This window comes from Bos javanicus, chromosome 25 (genome assembly GCF_032452875.1).
Source record: "Bos javanicus breed banteng chromosome 25, ARS-OSU_banteng_1.0, whole genome shotgun sequence".
Taxonomy (NCBI): domain Eukaryota; kingdom Metazoa; phylum Chordata; class Mammalia; order Artiodactyla; family Bovidae; genus Bos; species Bos javanicus.
The window spans coordinates 3,973,266-3,991,261 of record NC_083892.1 but is presented as its reverse complement, the minus strand read 5'-3'; the positions used below and the strand labels follow the sequence as shown (position 1 = coordinate 3,991,261).

The following is a 17,996-nucleotide window of genomic DNA, read 5'->3' as shown; positions in this document are numbered from 1 at the left end:
CACCTGCTGTGCACCCAGCACAGCCATGGATGTTTTATATATATATGTATATATATAAAATCTCATTCTGACACCGAGCCTGTAAGGCTGCTGCTGGTATCCCATTTCACAGAGAAGAACACTGAGGCCCAGAGTAAAGGCACTCGCCTTGCATTCACGGCTCACACATGGCCAATGTTGGGGCCCTGGAGAAGGAAACTAGGGCTCCCCACCTCAACCTGGGGCTGGTGCTATCTCTGGGGACTGCCCCAGGCCAGATGGTGGAGTCACTGGGTTTTGTATCCCTGACTCCGCCCAGCAACCCTTTCCACCTCCCCTCTCTCTGGCTTTGCCCTCACTTGCCCAGTGCTGTTGCAGAGGGAACGAGACCTGGTGAACTAGATTCAGGACAGAACGGAGCTGAACATGTAACAGTGCTGCTAATGGTGGCATTTCAGACACAGTCAGGGAGCTTCTCTGGGGAGAGGCTTACCTCAAGTCATACCTTTTAGGCAACACTCCTAGGAGAGTGAGGGGCCTCTGGAGGGCCCTGGGGGCTGGGGGAGAAGCTGCCTTTGAGAACATGTCCAAAGCTCCTTGTCAAGAGATTTCTGGCTCCTCTCTGCTCCAGGCAGCACTGTGTGGGGTGTTGCCAGCGCCACCTGCCACTCTCCAGCCTGCCTGCCTGCCTGCCCTGACCTGTCTTAGGAATGGGGAGACGGAAATGGCCCCTGGTCTTTGTTCTCTCTGGTTTTAATGGGTCTTCTGTCCTCCTGAGCCTAGGCAGCGAGGCCCCCGGTGCCCCTTCCTGCCTCCAGGTAGACTGAGCCCTGCCCTGGCCTCTTGGCTCCCTGCCTCCTGAGCGGGCAGCCCCGCTGGGCCCCCAGGCCCTGTCACCAGTGCCCCTGCTGCAGCTGCTTCACCATTCCTGCCTCTGCCCCATCACCCCACTCCCTCCTCCCCATGGCAGCCAGGGAGCTCTCTCTTGTTGTTCAGTTGCTCATGTCCCATTCTTTGTGACCCTATGGACTGCAGCACACCAGGCTTCCCTGTCTTTCACTATCTCCCAGAGTTTGCTCAAACTCATGTCCATTGAATCGGTGATGCCATCCAACCAACCTCATCCTCTGCCATCCCCTTCTCCTACCCTCAATCTTTCCCAGCATCAGGGTCTTTTCTAGGCAGCTCTTTGCATCAGGGGGCCAAAGTATTGGAGCTTCAGCTTCAGCATCAGTCCTGCCAATGAATATTTAGGATTGACTGGTTTGATCTCCTTGCTGTCCAAGGGACTCTCAAGAGTCTCCCTGCCAGATGTCAGTCTGGTCCTGTCCACCCCCTCCCCGCTGGTTCATCCCAGCCCAAGCTTCCCTTTCCTCTCAGGCCCTGGGAACCGCCACCCTGCATACTGTGAGTTCATTCCCCTCTCCTTTCCGTGACCCTTCCAGCCCCTGAGCCTTTGCGCATGCTGTTCCTCCCACCTGGAATGCCCTTCCCACCCCTCCGGGCTCACTTCTCTTCCTCACCTGGTCTCTGTTCCTTGGGGAAGCCCTCCCTAAACCTCTCTTTCCCCAGGCAGATCCACTTCCTGCATTGTCTCCCCCATCTTCTTGGTCACTCTTATCTCAGCGGCCGTTGGGTGGTCTGATGGAGATGAAGGTCTGTCTGCCCCAGAGACTGGCAGGGCGGCACGTGTGCTGAATGAGTGAATGAATGAGTGAGGGTGGCCCTGGGGGCCTGCAGAGGTTTCCCCCTCCTGAAACATCTCAGGCTGATGCAGACACTCATGCTCACACACAAGACACGCACGCACTCGTCCCCACCAAGAAACGGGGTGGGCGGGTGGGGCTTCTATCTAGCAGAAAAGAATAAGGGATCCTGAGCAGAGGGCCCCGGGCCCCCGTCCCCACCCCCGTTTTCTGTGCTCTCTGTAAGCAGGCTGCAACAATGCTGTGTGACAAGTGCAGAGACAGTGGAGGCAAAGGAGGGGGATGGGTGCAGAGGGAGCAGCAAGGGTCACGAGACAGCGAGGTGGGCGTCCACGCGCGTCGGCCTGCGGAGGCATCCCATGGTGTGAACAGAGCAAGCTAAGGACGCAGACAGCACATTTGTGTGCATTTGCAAACATTCGTTCCGGGACTTCCCTGGTGGTCCAGTGGCTGAGACTCCGAGCTCCCAGTGCAGGGGGCCTGGGTTCCATCCCTCGTCAGGGAACTAGGTTCCGCATGGTGCAACTCAAGACCCCACGTGCTGCACCTGAGACTCAGCACATCCAAATAAATAAATGTTAACAAAAGAAGAAACTGAGAGATCATAGTAACAAAAACACTCTTTAAAAAATAAATAATTTAAAAATTCATACAAAGTAATTCCATGTATGTTTATAGAAGCAGACGCCGATATGTAGTGAAAGTTTAAGACAGGCTTAGGAAGAAACCTGTGTAGATCACAACAAACTGGAAAATTCTTCAAGAGATGGGAATACCAGACCACTTTACCTGCCTCCTGAGAAATCTGTATGCAGGTCAAGAAGCAACAGTTAGAACCAGACATGGAACGACGGACTGGTTCCAAATTGGGAAAGGACTACATCAAGGCTATATCTTGTCACGCCGCTTATTTAACTTATATGCAGAGTACATCATGCAAAATACTGGGCTGGATCAAGCACAAGCTGGAATCAAGATGGCCAGGAGAAATATCAATAACCTCAGATATGCAGATGACACCACCCTATGGCAGAAAGTGAAGAGGAACTAAAGAGCCTCTTGATGAAAGTGAAAGAGGAGGGTGAAAAAGTTCGCTTAAAATTCAACATTCAGAAAACTAAGATCTTGGCATCTGGTCCCATCACTTCATGGCAAATAGATGGGGAAACAATGGAAACAGTGACAGAGTTTATTTTCTTGGGCTCCAAAATCACTGCAGATGGTGACTGCAGCCATGAAATTAAAAGACGCTTGCTCCTTGGAAGAAAAGCCATGACCAACCTAGACAGCGTATTAAAAAGAATACATTTGAATCAGTTCTAATGAGATGGATGAAACTGGAACCTATTATACAGAGTGAAGTAAGCCAGAAAGAAAAACACCAATACAGTATACTAACGCATATATATGGAATTTAGAAAGATGGTAACAATAACCCTGTGTACGAGACAGCAAAAGAGACACTGATGTATAGATCAGTCTTATGGACTCTGTGGGAGAGGGAGAGGGTGGGGAGATTTGGGAGAATGGCATTGAAACATGTATAATATCATGTATGAAACGAGTCACCAGTCCAGGTTTGATGCAAGATACTGGATGCTTGGGGCTGGTGCACTGGGACGACCCAGAGGGAGGGTATGGGGAGGGAGGAGGGAGGAGGGTTCAGGATGGGGAACACAGGTATACCTGTGGCGGATTCATTTTGATATTTGGCAAAACTAATACAATATTGTAAAGTTTAAAAATAAAATTTAAAAAATGAAAAAAAAAAAGCAGAGACATTACTTTGCCAACAAAGGTCCAACTACTGATTTTTCCAGTAGTCATGTATGGATGTGAGAGTTGGACTATAAAGAAAGCTGAGCACTGAAGAATTGATGCTTTTGAACTGTAGTGTTGGAGAAGACTCTTGAGAATCCCTTGGACTGCAAGGAGATCCAACCAATCCATCCTAAAGGAAATCAGTCCTGAATGTTCATTGGAAGGACTGATGCTGAAGCTGAAACTCCAATACTTTGGCCACCTGATGCGAATAACTTGGAAAAGACCCTGATGCTGGGAAAGATTGAAGGCAGGAGGAGAAGGGGACGACAGAGGATGCGATGGTTAGATGGCATCACTGACTCGCTGGACATGAGTTTGAGCAAGCTCCGGAAGTTATTGATGGACAGGGAAGCCTGGTGTGCTGCAATCCATGGGGTTGCAGAGTCAGACACGACTGAGCGACTGAACCGAACTGAGGGAGAAACCAGCGGCTCCAAAATTATGCTCCCCCAGAGGAGGGGGCTCAGAGGGTACTGAATAATAACACTGTTTTTGAAAAAAATCTGAAACACGTATGGCTGAGTGGGAACATCAGCGAAGTCTCGGTGGCATTCTTTTCCATACTTTTCTGCACATTTGAGCTAGGTTAAGAGTTTTCAATTTTTAAAAGTGAGGGGTGGGCTAGACCAGGGGGGTTGGAGCTGATCCAGCCTGGAGGGAAGCCTGCAGTTCTGGATCCAAGTCCAGTCAGCAGGTAGAGAGCAGGGAGGAAGAGGGAGCGGGCCTCAGCAGGGGGAGATGTCCAAGGCCTGGGGAGCAAGAATGGAGGGCTCTGGATGCGGAGACTCAGAAGTGTGGGAGGGAACCACGGCCAGGAGCGGGAGAGGTGTGGACATGTGACAGCCTCTGAGGCTGAGGTGCAGAGGAGCAGCCATCCTGAATTATGACTGTACTGTCCTTCTTAGACATCAGTGCCCTTGTCTCTCTTTTCCAGGTGAGGCTCAATGTTTTAGAGTCTCAGCGGCTCTGAGCTGGGAGCAGATGAGCTGGCTGCAGAGGTGTCCCCTCTGGCCACCCAGCCCATCCTTTCCTGGACAGAGGGCTTGTCAGGTATTATAAATGCACAGCTGACTGGCCAGAGGCTCCACCCCACCCGCAGCCCGCTGACTCTGGAAGGCTGTGGGGCTGCAAGAAGACAGCCCTGTGCAGAATTCTTTGCTGCTCCAGCAGCCGGGGCTCAGATGTCAGACTCGTGGCTTTGAGGGCTTTTCACTTCTCCATGCTGGGATGGGAACTTTCGGGTTCCAGCTGAAGGTTGAGAAAGGATTCAAAGTTTGTGCCACCATGAACAGCGGAGGCTCCAGTCCTGCTGCTCTGCACCAGGAACTTGACTCTTCCCAACTATAAACTGGGCAATGAAACCCCCATGTTACTGAGAGGGAAGCTGAGGCTGAGGTCAGGGATGGAGGTGAAGTAGAAAGAGCCTGGGTTTGGGAGCCATGGATCCGCTTTCCAGGCCCAGTTGTGCCTCTTGTCAGCTGTGCTGCTGCTGGCCACCTTCCTGCCCCACTGTGGGCTTCACGAAGGTAGGGGCTTTGCAGACCACGTGGTCACTCCCACACCCCCCGAAAGATGCCTCACACATAGTAGGTGCTCAGTGAGCAGCAGTGAGAGGTCTGTTTTGAATCTACAAATTAGAGGCGTGTAGAATCACGGAGAGAACTGGAGATGATGTGTGTAAAAGCAGCAGGCACATAGTAGGTGCTTCCTATTTGGAGGCCAGTACTCCTTGTCCACTGGTTTTGAACCCGGAATGATGTCCTAACAACTGGGGTTGTCACAGTTGGCTTGAGGCCCATTTAAATCTTGGAAAAATCTCCAAGACACACCCTGGTGTTACTCAAAGAGGTTTGAACTTGTGTGTGTGTGTGTGTGTGTGTGTGTGTGTCTGTAACGAGAGCCCAAAAGCACAAGCCTGACATGAGGCCCCGAGGTGGGGAGGCCTTCCCCGGGTGGAAGCAGATTAAACCATGAAACAGAGCTATAGTTACTCCACCAGCAGCCTTCTCACTGTAGAATCTACTTCCCCAGGATTAGTAGACAGTAAATTCCTCCACACCCAGCTAATTATCACTGAGGTTTCTAGTAGGGAGCCCGTCAGTCAGTTGACCTGTCAGTCTGGTAATTTTTGGATGCTTTCTGAGTACTGTTCTCTACAAGACTTCCTTCCTGCAGAGACCTGGGAATTCTTCCTCGACCTTGCAGCACATGACTCTGGTTCGTTTCCTTGTTCCCAGCCCTGCCAGCGCGTTAGAATCACCCGAGTTTTGGGACTTCCCTTGTAGTACAGTGGTTAAGACTCCGAGTTCCCAATGCAGGGGGCCCGGGTTCCATCCCTGCTCGGGGAACTAGGTCCACGTGCTGCAACTAAGACCTGGTACAGCCAAATTAAAAAAAAAAAAAAAATTACGTGAGCCTTGCAGGTGATGTCCAGGTCCTATGGCAGACCAATTAGGTCAAAATCAGTGAGGCAGGGCCCAGACTTCAGTCTTCTGAGAAGAAGCCGTCAAACCCCGTGTTTACGCAACTTGTCCGTAGAGTTACAGGTACCTTTGTTGTTGTTTAGTCGCTAAGATACATCCAACTCTTCTGCAGCCCCGTGGGCTGCCCATGGGATTTCCCAGGCAAGAATACTGGAGTGGGTTGCCGTTTCCTTCCCCATGGGATCTTCCAGACCCAGGAATCAAACCCATGGCTCTTGCCACGTCTCCTGCTTTGCCGGCGGGTTCTTTACCGCTGAGCCACCACTGCACCTTGCTCTTCCTTTCAAACAGCTAAAGCAGCAGTTGCCTGGTCTGTCGCACTCTATTCTTTTAGTCCCAACCTTCCTGTGTAATTTTATTTTAGATATGTGCCTTACAAAATGGCGTAGAGTTGGCTTTTGTCTTGTTTTCCTATTCTCCCCTGAGAGTCTTATCCTTTAGCGGGTGAGTTTAACTCATTCTCATTTATTGTACTGACTGCTGTGTTTGGACCTGCTGCTGCCATATATTTTGTATTTCCTATTTATCATGCTTTCTCTTTGTTTCCTTCTTGCTCTCTTCTTGCGTTTTATGGGACTGACCTTTATTTTCACAATTAAATTAGGATACAAGGCCTGAAGTGGGCAGAGTGGATGAAAATACCCTGACCCAAACAGTCTGAATCTCTGGAATTACAGTTATTGGAGAGCTTTTCTAAATCCTGCCTATTATACCATAAACTTTTGGACAATAGGACTTAACTTACCTTTTGGTGGAGGTTCTTCTGTGGCTCTTAATTCCAGGATTTGTGTAGGCTGGGGGCTCAACAAATAGGTGTCAAATTAAATAGACATTTTAAGCATGTTGACAGCTCCAGGGACTTGGTGATGGAGAAGGGCCTGTCCCCAGGGCCTGTAAGAGGGGCAGAGAGATGACAAGGAGTTGGGGGTGTGGTGAAAATTTATTCAGCAATTACTGAATATCTGGAAATCTTGGCAATCTGGAAAGCTGACAGGGGGTGGCAACAGTCACCATCATGGACACTAACCTTCTGGCCCCAGGCAGGTCTCCCTTCCTGCCCAGGCTCAGTTTATGTATCTGCACTGGAAGCAGTAATAGTACCAAGCTTAATGATGGGTTGTTAGGATCAAAGCAGGAACGCATGTCAGACACTGGGGGAGGGTGTAGCCCAGGGAGGGGTTCCGTCATACCAGTTCCTTCCCCCTGAATGGCCTGTTCAGAGGGACAGGCTGGGAGCCCCTCATGGTGGCATCTTAAGAGAATGAATGACTCAGCCTCACCTACCACCACTGATGGTTACTCAACCACTGGGATAATTATACTGCTGAAGATGCCAACGAGATGTAAGTCACTGTGCCTCCTCTGGGTGGTGAACGCCTTTCTGCTTTGTCTCATGTCCTTGATCTCTCCGCATCAGTTTGTGGAATAGTATTGACAGACCCTGATGCTGGGATAGATTGAGGGCAGGAGGAGAAGAGGGCGACAGAGAATGAGATGGTTGGATGGCGTCTCCAACTCAATGGACATGGTTTGAACAAGCTCAGGGAGATGGTGAAGGACAAGGAAGCCGTGTGCTCCAGTCCATGGGGTCACAAAGAGTCGGACACGACTTAGCGACTGAACAACAATATTGACATCCCTTTTGTTCTGAGGAGGTGGCTCCAACACCTGTTCGGATCTTGACACCCTCACTTCCTAACAGTGTGACTTTGAGCAGGTTTTTTAGCCTCAGTTATCTTCATCTGAAAAATGAGGAGAGAAGAATTATTCACATGCTGTAAAGTGTCTGCTCGATTCAACATGTATTTATTGAGCCCCAAGCCTGTGCAAAGCCTGGAATTAAAGGCTACAGAAGGGTCCTCCCAAAAGATGAGTAAATCCTTACTGTCCAAAAGTTTATCACCTAATAGAATTAAGAAAAGTACCCCCAATTACCATGAGGGCATGTTTCTCCCAAGATTGCCAGGTGTCAGGAGGTGCTTCAGGAATAGGCCAAGCGGGTGACGGGCACCTAGTGAGTCCTCTCAGTGTCTGGCTGTGCGTTTCTTCAGTCATTTCCTGCACCTCCTGTGTGTGCCTTTGCGGTAGAGACAGGGCAGGTGTCCTGGAGTGAAAGCCTTTGCTCTCTCTAGCCTGGCAGTGTTTAAAGAAGGTGGGGTCTGGGGGCCACCTGGCACCCAAGATGAACTTGGAGGTTCCTCTGAGGGCTGCCTAGGCCCTGGAGGCAGGCAGGACCCAGAAGGGGTTGACCATGGGGAACAGGAGGCCAGGCCCCTTCTCTGAACTCTAGGAGGGGCGAGACTGGGACAGGCTGGTTCCCAGGAGAGGTGTGGGCTCCTGTGCATGCCAGACATTCCGAGACTGATCATCCGGCTCCGCTCACACCCACTGAGACAGAATTAACCCCAAAAGGGAGGGACTGTGGACATCGTCAAGGACCAGAACGTGGGGACTGACTCAGGCCTGGAAGGTGAGGTGGTGCTGGCCAGGGAGGAAGGGCCATCACCATCAGCCACACCTGGTCCCTGCTGGTTCCCATCTTGATGCCCAGAAAGAAAAAGCAAGTTGGGCGTGACCAACAGGTGACAGAACAGTTCTAGACAGGCAGCGACTGCTGGGGTGGGGGCTTATGGTAGGGCTGTGGCCCCTCTGTAGTGGTATGACCCCCTGGAGGTGGGTCAGGAAAGAGGCCGTTCTCCCAGGAAGGAGGATGGCGTGGCTGGAGCAAGCTACGTGGCAGACTCTGGCCTGTGGCCGTGGGCAGAGACACTGGAGCTCTGGGGGCCCGGGAAAGGGTGTGGGGCTGTGGTCTGTGTGCTCTGGCGCTGCGCACCCAGGCACCGCGCTCTGCTGAGCACAGCTGGGAGCCCTGGATTGTTTTGAAGTCAGGCAGCCAGAGACCCATAGACGAGACCTGCCCTTGGGCAGGTGTCTGGCCAGTCTGGACACTGGCAAAGCAAAGGAAATGACCTTTTTTTTTTCCCAATTAATTAATTTACTTGGCTGTGTCAGTTCTTCGTTGCAGTGCACAGGATCTCCGCTGTGTCACAGGGCATCTTTCATTGTTGAGGCTTCTAGTTGAGGCTCAGTGGCCCCACAGCATGTGGGATCATAGTTCCCCCACCAGGGATCGAAGCCATATCCCCTATATTGCAAGGTGGATCCTTAACCACTGGACCACCAGGGAAGTCCCAGGAAATGACCTTTTATTAAGTGGCCCTAGGGCACTAGTGGTAAAGAACCCACCTACCAATTCAGGAGATGTAAGAGATGTGGTTCGATCTCTGGGTCGGGAAGATCCCCTGGAGGAGGGCATGGCAACCCACTCCAGTATTCTTGCCTGGAGAATCCCATGGACAGAGGAGCCTGGTGGGCTACAGTCTATTGGATCATGAAGAGTCAGACGTGACTGAAATGACTTAGCATGTACGCGTGGATGCTGATAACTACCTTATGATGTACGCAGGTGCCAGGCGCTAATGTTCCAAGCCTCCTCCAGCTTCATTATGGCAGAACTGATGGGCTGCAGTCATTGTGGGCTTATCGCAGAGCGGTCCAGGGGCTGCAGAATCACCCAGAACTATGCCGTCGTATTTGTTAACCACTTGGCCATGTGAGATGTGCATAGAACAACCTGAGATGCCCTGCAAGTGTAAACCACATGCCAAGTGTTGAGGAAAAGAGAATGTAAACCGTCTCTTTAATAATGTTCTATTGACTATCAGAATAATGGTTTAGCTCTACTGTGTGTGAGTGTTAAGTCACTTCAGTCGTGTCTGACTCTTTGCAATCCCGTGGACTGTAGCCTGCCAGGCTCCTCTGTCCATGGATTTCCCAGGCAAGAATACTGGACTGGGTTGCCATGCCCTCCTCCAGGGGATCTTCCTAACCCAGGGATTGAACCTGCATCCCTTATGTCTCTTGCATTAGCTGCTGCTGCTGCTTCTGCTAAGTCACTTCAGTCGTGTCCGACCCTGTGTGACCCCATAGATGGCAGTCCACCAGGCTCCCCCGTCCCTGGGATTCTCCAGGCAAGAACACTGGAGTGGGTTGCCATTCCTTCTCCAACACATGAAAGTGAAAAGTGAAAGTGAAGTCATTCAGTTGTGTCGGACTCCTAGTGACCCCATGGACTGCAGCCTACCAGGCTCCTCCGTCCATGGGATTTTCCAGGCAAGAGTACTGGAGTGGGGTGCCATTGCCTAATACAGCATTAGCTGTATTAGGTTAAATCAAATGGTGTATAAAAGTTGAGTTCACCTGTTTCTTTTTATGTTTTTCAAATGGCTACTAGGAAGATTTAAACTACAAATGTGCTCACATTCTGTTTTTATTGGACAGCGGAGGCCTTGAAAGCAAATCAACCTAGCCCCCACCCTATCTGCCTTGGGAACATTTTCCACCTATCAGATATGTCTTTCTGTTTGCTACCCAGTCAGTGGATCCAATAACCTCATTGTGCAGACAAGGAAATTAAAGGTAGGCAGGTGAAACAGCACATGTTGTTATTCCAAATGCCAGCAGCTGTTCATTAGATTACTGCTGGGACGAGCTCTGTGCCGGGCACCATGGACACAGCAGTGAGCCAAACAGACCAAAATTCCAACAATCCTGAGCCTTCCTGGTGTGACATGCACGTCCAAGGTCCAAAGTGTTTTATGAGGCTCCTCTCTTTGAACTGTCTCCATCCTCTGGATGGGGCTGATTCTTATTCCCATTTTGCAGATGAGAAAACTAAGGCACAGAGAGGCTAAGGAACCTGCCCGAGCTCTCTCAGTCTCTGTTCTTTCCCTGGGCCAGGCTGACTCAGTTTCCCTCCCTGCAGGCAGGATGGAGAGGAATGGACCAGTGGGTGCAGGGAGAGCTGACAGCAGGAAGGGCTGGGCCGGGTCCCGGACAGGAGAGCGAGCTCTCTTCTGAGTGTGTTTAGAGCATCGACAAGCCTGAGGCTGGACAATGGCAAGATCTGGTTGAGTCTTTGAAAGATCTCTCCTACAAATGTGCAGAAGTTGGCTGGAGGCAGCAAGGGTCAGAGTGCAAGGAGATGGCTGGGCGTGGCCGTTACATTGGTCCAGGCGAGAGGTGATGCTCTTGATCAAGGTGAGGGCCTTAGGGCCAGAGAGAGGATGGAGGCACAGGGCTCTCTTCCCAGGCACAGGGCTCTCTTCCAGGTGGAGTCAGGGGCGGCAGAGGCAGGGGTCTGGGGTGGTCTTGGGGTTCTGCTTGAACAACTGGGTAGACAAAGCCTCTCCACCCTGCACGTCTGCAGTGTCCCTGCTGCAGACCAGGGACGGCAAATCTCATGGTGGAAACACCCTAAACCCCTCAAATCCCAGACCTAGTGACCTAATGCTTACTCCAAACCCAGGAGGGTTCCTCCAGACTGGGGCTGGGAGCTACGCCCTCTCATTGCCCATATATGTGCATGGCCCCTCCCCTCAGGAGCTGGTGGAGACATTCCCAAATGTCGAGGTGACTTGTGAATTCTCCATGCCCGGGCGAGGTGACATCCACAAGGCGGAAGCAGAGTGTGTCTGGGCTTGCATGAAGATCAGTGTGGATGGCCCGGGTGGCCCAGGGACTTTTTTTTTCAGCTCCCCCATGCCTCTGGGTTCTGACATGGGGCCTTGGCTGTCAGCTTTTATCAACTCCTTAAAAGGAGCCCAAATCCCTGGGTGGTGACTCTGGGTGGAAGCAAAGAACCTGGGCTGCCTGCAAGGCACCACTTTGTATCTGTTCTCTCAACCGTGCCCTAGCCCTGAGGGGTGTGGACTACCGTGACCCCCAGTGACAGACGGGTAACCTGAGGCTCAGAAGGTTAGGTGACTGACAGCTTAATAAGGACTGAGTCAGGATCTGGATCTAGATCGCCGGCCTTGGTCCGGATGCTTAACCACCAGGTTATACTGCAGTAAGGCTTATCATGGAAAAGGGCCAGGGGCTCCCCACCCAAAGTAAAGCATGAAGGAGTGATTGGTGGTAGGTGGGGCTGAGGGTCCTGCAAGAGCCCTGGGTGCTCTGTCTTTCTCCACGTGGAGCATCCGCAGAGTCTGGGTGACCCGGAGTGCCACCTCTGTCCCCACTTCTCTGATCGGCTTTCCTGCCGGCCCACTGACCAGACCCCACCCCGCTGGGCTTCACAGCACGGGGTTCCAGCCCCGGCTCCCAAGTCTGCAGCTGACCTCCTGGGCTGTGAGCAGCCACCCGCAGAGCAGGCCAGGCTGTGCTTCTAGAGTTTCTAACTCCGGTGACAGAGTGAGGGTGCCCGATGCCCCGTGAGGCTCCCAGGCCATCTCCCCGCAGCTCTAACTCCGAGAGCACATCCTGAGGGACAAAGAGACGCCTGTTCCAGGCTGGTGCGTGCGGGCTCAGACCCAGACAGCGATTGTTTGTCCCCGAGTGTCCTCAAACACAGTCATGGGACTCTGAGGCAGCCCCAGACGTCCCCCTGGCCGTGCCCTCCTCGCACCAGGAGTCTCATACGCAGACTGGGCCAAGGAAACGGGGTCCCTTGTCATGCCTCAGATGGGACCTGGACCCTCGCCAGACTCTGGTGTCCTCAGCCTTGGAAAAGAAAACAAGGGCGGATTCTCTGGAAAAACAACCCCTGTCTGCAGGGTGTGACTCCACCTGGCTTGTGAAACCCATTCACCTTGTCTGATCAAAGTCTGGGCTGGGCTGAGAGGACCGTTTCTGGAGACAGCCAAGACCTGGGTCCCATTGCCCTTTATTAGTACCAGGTGGGGTCTCGGGCCATGGCACCCACTGCCCAACCTGTCAAGGTGGGCATCCCAGACACACCATTGCCCAGAAAGATCTGCTCCTATAGGGTAACCTGGAAATCTAGACGTGAAAAAGTGAGTGTTAGTTAGCTCAGTCATGTTTCTTTGTGACCCCATGGACTGTAGCCCACCAGGCTCCTCTGTCCATGGAATGCTCCAGGCAAGAATACTACAGTGGGTTGCCATTTCCTTCTCCAGGGCATCTTCCCGACCCAGGGATCGAACCCCCATCTCTTGCGTCTCTTGCATTGGCAGGCGGGTTCTTCACCACCGCGCCACCTCTATGGTGGGGATACTGACCACGCCGGTGGAATGTCACCTCTCCCACAGCCTCCTCTTGTTGATCTGTCCTTTGCCTTTCCTGGCACTGTATTATGAGGTTACAAGGATGGTTAGCACAGTCAGGATTTGAACCCTGTCTGGCTATGGACACTGGCTGCTCCCTGTGTGACCTTGGGCGGGTGCCTGCACTTCTGAGGGCCTCAATTTGCTCACCTGTGTAATGAGCAGGTGGGGCTTGATGACTTCTAAGGCACCTACCAGTGCCAACGGCCACTGCCCTCAGCATCTCTGTCCATGTTAAACTTCTGAGTGAGTGGAGGGAGGCTGGGTATGTCCCTCTCCCAGTCTGTCACTCAGATCTACTTCCCTGGTCCCTTCCCTTCTCTGGTGGGGTCGGGGTGGGCACCTCAGCTTTCCTGGCTCAGCCCAGAGATCCCCATCTCCGTGAGTGGGACCGGACTCGGAAGAGGCTGGTAGGGAAGAGCTGTATCTGGGCCTCCATCAGTTGGGCTGACAGCCCCCAGGGGCCGTGTCTGGCTGCCTCAGTGTGGCCCATTAGCTGGATGAAAAGCTGGACCGGCCCAGCCAGTTCTCAACCCTCTTGGGATTTGCACATACACACATACACACACACACACCACCCACACACACACACTCACACCCGGTGCCCCTGCAGGTTCCTGACTCGCCCACATTCCTGTACTCCTGGTGTGGGGCTCTGCGGCTCTCAAGGGAACACATGTCTGCTCCTATGGCCAGCTGGATGGCGGGAGGAAGGCAGGACCCTTTGGGGCCTCTCATTTGGGACTCCAAACCCAAAAGGCAGAAGTGCTGAGACTGCTCCAGAGGCGTGGGTTGGAATCCCAGTTCTGCCTTGCTTTAGCCAGTGAGACTGTGGCCAAGCTAGCTAATGGCTCTGTGCCTCAGTTTCCCCATCTGTAAAATGGGAGAGCAGTGCTACTTCAGGGGGTGGTAGGATTAATGAGCTCACCTGGATGTGATTTGCTTAGCACCGGCCAGGCACATGGTCAACCCTCTGTGAGGTTTTAACTAGCACCTTCCAGGCAGCTGGGTATAACCCAGAACTGGCCCAGCCTCCATGGAAAACAGGATAAAAGCTGGGGACCATTCAAGAGGGTGAGGGAAGAAGAAACACATCCCTGCCACTTGTAAATGGCACTTGCCAATGTTTTTATAACAGTTTTATTGAGATATAACTCATATACCATATAGTTCACTCATTGTGCTTGTGCCTAGGTGGTCAGTCGTGTCTGACTCTTTGTGACCCCATGGGCTGTAGCCCTCCAGGCTCTTCTGTCTATGGGAATTCTCTAGGCAAGAATACTGGCCTGGGTTGCCACGCTTTCCTCCAGGGATATTCCCAACATAGGGATCAAACCCAGGTCTCCCATGTTGCAGGCAGATTCTTTACCATCTGAGCCACCCGGGAGGCCCAGTTTGCTCATTAAAAGTGTACAATTCAGTTGTTTTGAGATATTCACAGAATTATATGACCACCACCATAATCAGGGGCTTCCCAGGTGGCACTAGTGGTAAAGAACCTACCTGCCAACACAAGAGATGTGAGAGACGTGGGTTTGATCCCTGAGTTGGGAAGATCCGCTGGAGGAGAGCATGGCAACCCACTCCAGTATTCTTGCCTGGAGAATCCCTTGGACAGAGGAGCCTGGCGGGCTACGGTCCCTGGGGTCGCAGAGAATCGGATGCGACTAAAGCAACTTAGTACGCATGCACACCATAATCAATTTTAGAGCATTTCGTCACCTTAAAAAGAAACTCACACCCTTTAGCACTCACTCCCCTTCTGTCTCCCCATCCCGCCCCTCCTGACTATTAACCTACTTTCTCTTTCTATGAATCTACCTACTCTAGATAATTCGTGTAAGTGGACATTTTGTGTCTGGCTTCTGTGACTTAGCCTCGTGGTTTCAAGGTTTCTGCATGATGTAGCCTGTGTTAGCGTTTCATTTCTATTTTCCGTTGTATGGACGTTCTGCATTTCGTTCATCTGTTCATTAGTTGAACCTTCGTGTTGTTTCCGCTTCCTGACTATTGTAAATACTGCTGCTGTGAACATTTGTGTACAGGCTTTGACGTGGGCCTGTGTTTCCATTTCTCTTGATATCTGTCGGGTAGAATTGCTGGTTTCCTTGCTTGTAAAAGGGCACACACACCTCCCCCAGAGACCTGGGGTGAGGATGCTATCGGGGCCGTGTCTGTGGACGTGTCTGATGTCTGGTGAGGCGTGTGCACTAGGTTTCAAGTTACCACAGTGACTCTGTGGTCATCCCCAGAAGACAAATGGAGAGGCTGAGGTGCTTGCCTGGGACGGTCCAAGCAGTAAGTGGTCCAGCAGGCCTTGGAAGCCACGCCTGTCTGACCACACGCTCCCACCGAGCTGTCCTTTATTCCCCACCAGGAGCACCAGGTCCATGGAGCTGGCTGTCCCCACCCCACCGCCCTGTGTCCCCTTCTGGTGCTGGGCTTCAGCTGGAGTAAAGGGCTGCCCAGGGTGCAGTCCAGGAGGCGCTTTCCTTGAACCTGTCCCCTCCAGTGAGGGGCCTGGTTTGGGAGCTGGCCCCGTGCCCTGGGGTGCGGCTGGGCTGGACCCGAGAGGGATAGAGGCCCCCACCTAACCCACACTGCAGGATCGCAGTGGTGGCCCTGGCTGTCACGGTTAAATATTTGGGTTGAGACTCACCATGTCTGACTGCTGAGGCCACAGTGTGGGTCAGCGGCTGGGGTTGGGTTGAGGGCAGAAGTGTTCAACATTCGCCATGTGGTCTGCCCAAGCCAAGGTGGGGGGTGATGGGAGTTGGCCCATGGCCTGGCAGCCTCACCCCACCTTACTCAGAGCCTCCATGCACCGTCCCCTCTTCTGAGCCTTCCTGGGTGCTCCACTGAATATCAGCTTTCTCCACCACAGGACTTCTCAGAGCCTTTACTGACTTATTGAGAGGTCGGGTTTTCCTAACCACCTGGGTGACAAAGCTTTCATTCCAGGAGCAATTTACAAGACCAGGGTTCCTGGGGCCCCACTTTGGGAAAGGCTGCCTCCTTGGTTTTCTTCACAAAGGGTGTGGCCTGGGTCTTGTTCGCCAAGACCCTAACCCTCTCGCCTCCTAGCACCTGTGTATCCAGACCTGGTACAGAGCAGGCCCCCAGGCAAGGTTTGGGCCTGAGCTGGACAGTCTTGCAGCTTCTGTTCGTGTGCCTGTTTCTGCCACCACTCCGGCTTCTCCCGCAGCATCAGTAGTATCTGCAGTGTTGAGCCTCAGACCCTGCTGTTATTCAGTCACTCAGTCGTGTCTGCAAAGTCGTGTCTTTGCAGCCCAGTGGACTGCAGCATGCCAGACTTCCCTGTCCTTCACCATCTCCCAGAGTTTGCATAAATTCGTGTCCACGGAGTTGGTGATGCCATCCAACCATCTCATCCTTTGCTGTCCCCTTCTCCTCCTGCCCTCAGTCTTTGGAGTCAGTGTGTGAGGTCTTTGATGGAGATTGGAGGACTAAGTGCCAATCTCAGCCACTGCTGGGTAGCCGTGTGGCGGGGACCAAGCTGCTTCCCTTTCTGGTCTTCGTTTCTTCCTTTGGTTAAAGAAAACAAGGAGCTGGACAATCATCATTAAGGCTCCTTAAGTATAATCATGAACCTTCATGAGGCTTATGGGGCACCCAGCTCTTTGCCTGCATAACCTCACTCCCATTCCTAACACCCAACTGGGAAAGGTCCATCTGATAGCGGGAAGCAGAGGCACAGAGAGGGACAGCAGCTTGGCCAAGTCACACAGCCCCAGCGCACATCTGAGTCCAAAACCAAGGTCTCCTCCACTCCCACATGGTGTTTGCCAGGGTGGGCTGAAGTGTGATTTTGCAGGGCAGACAGATACAGCCAGAGGGAACACAGAAACGCCAAATGAGAAAGCCTTTCCGATTTCAAATCTCTCCCAGACACTCTGAGAACTCTCAGGAGGTCTCAGCTCGGTGCCAGCAGAGCTCTAGCTTGGCTGTGGGGTGTGCATGCCAAGCTCTGCCTTTAAGCATGAGAGGGCAGGGCTCAGTTTCAACGTGTGCAGGCAGCCAAGTGTCCAGCTAGAACTTAATGCTGTCCTTTTATTTCTATGGAATTTATTTTGGCTATTACCTCTTTATGGCAAGGGCTTCTGGTTTTCTGTTTACAATGGGGAAGCAAGTCCTCTTTCTTAGGAAATTTATTTAAATATAAAGAATGAGTAGATTGAAAGAAAAGTATCAGGTATTTAATAATAAGACTGCTGACACAAAAACTTGTACCCGAGTGTTCAGAGCAGTCTGAGCCATCATGGCCGAAAGGTGGAAACAGCCCAAATGTCCCATCAGTGGATAACCAGATAAATAAAATGTGACATAGCCAAGCCGTGGAATATTATGCAGCCATAAACAGGAATGGAGCACGGTCACACACTAGCTACAACACGGATGACCCTCAAGATATTGTTAAGTGAAAGAAGTTAGACACGGAAGGCCCCATGTTGTACGGAGTAGGCAAATCCATAGAGACAGAAAGTGGATTTGTGGTTGCTAGGGGCCATGGGGTGGAATGGTGAGGAGTGAGTTGCTGAAGGGGGTGGGGTTTCTATTTGGGGGTCGTGAAAATATTCTGAGATTACATAGCAACGATGGTTATACAACCTTGTGAATATACTGAAACCCCTGAATTATGCACTTTATTTTTCAAATTTACTTTTATTGGTTTATTTGGCTGCACCGGGTCTTAGTCATGACATGCGGGATGTGAACTCTTAGTTGCAGCAAGTGGCATCTCGTTCCCTGGCCAGGGATCGAAGCTGGGCCCCCAGCACTGGGAGTGTGTGGTCTTAACCACTGGACCGCCAGGGGATTCCCAGAATTAGCACACTTTTAAGGGGTGAATTTTATGA

General features: G+C 52.0%; 1 protein-coding gene across 3 annotated transcripts in view; it reads left to right on the top strand.

Annotated features, from left to right (window-relative positions):
• PPL (periplakin) overlaps positions 1–17,996 on the top strand; it is a 48,448-nt gene that overhangs the window by 5,299 nt on the left and 25,153 nt on the right. The window lies entirely within an intron of this gene.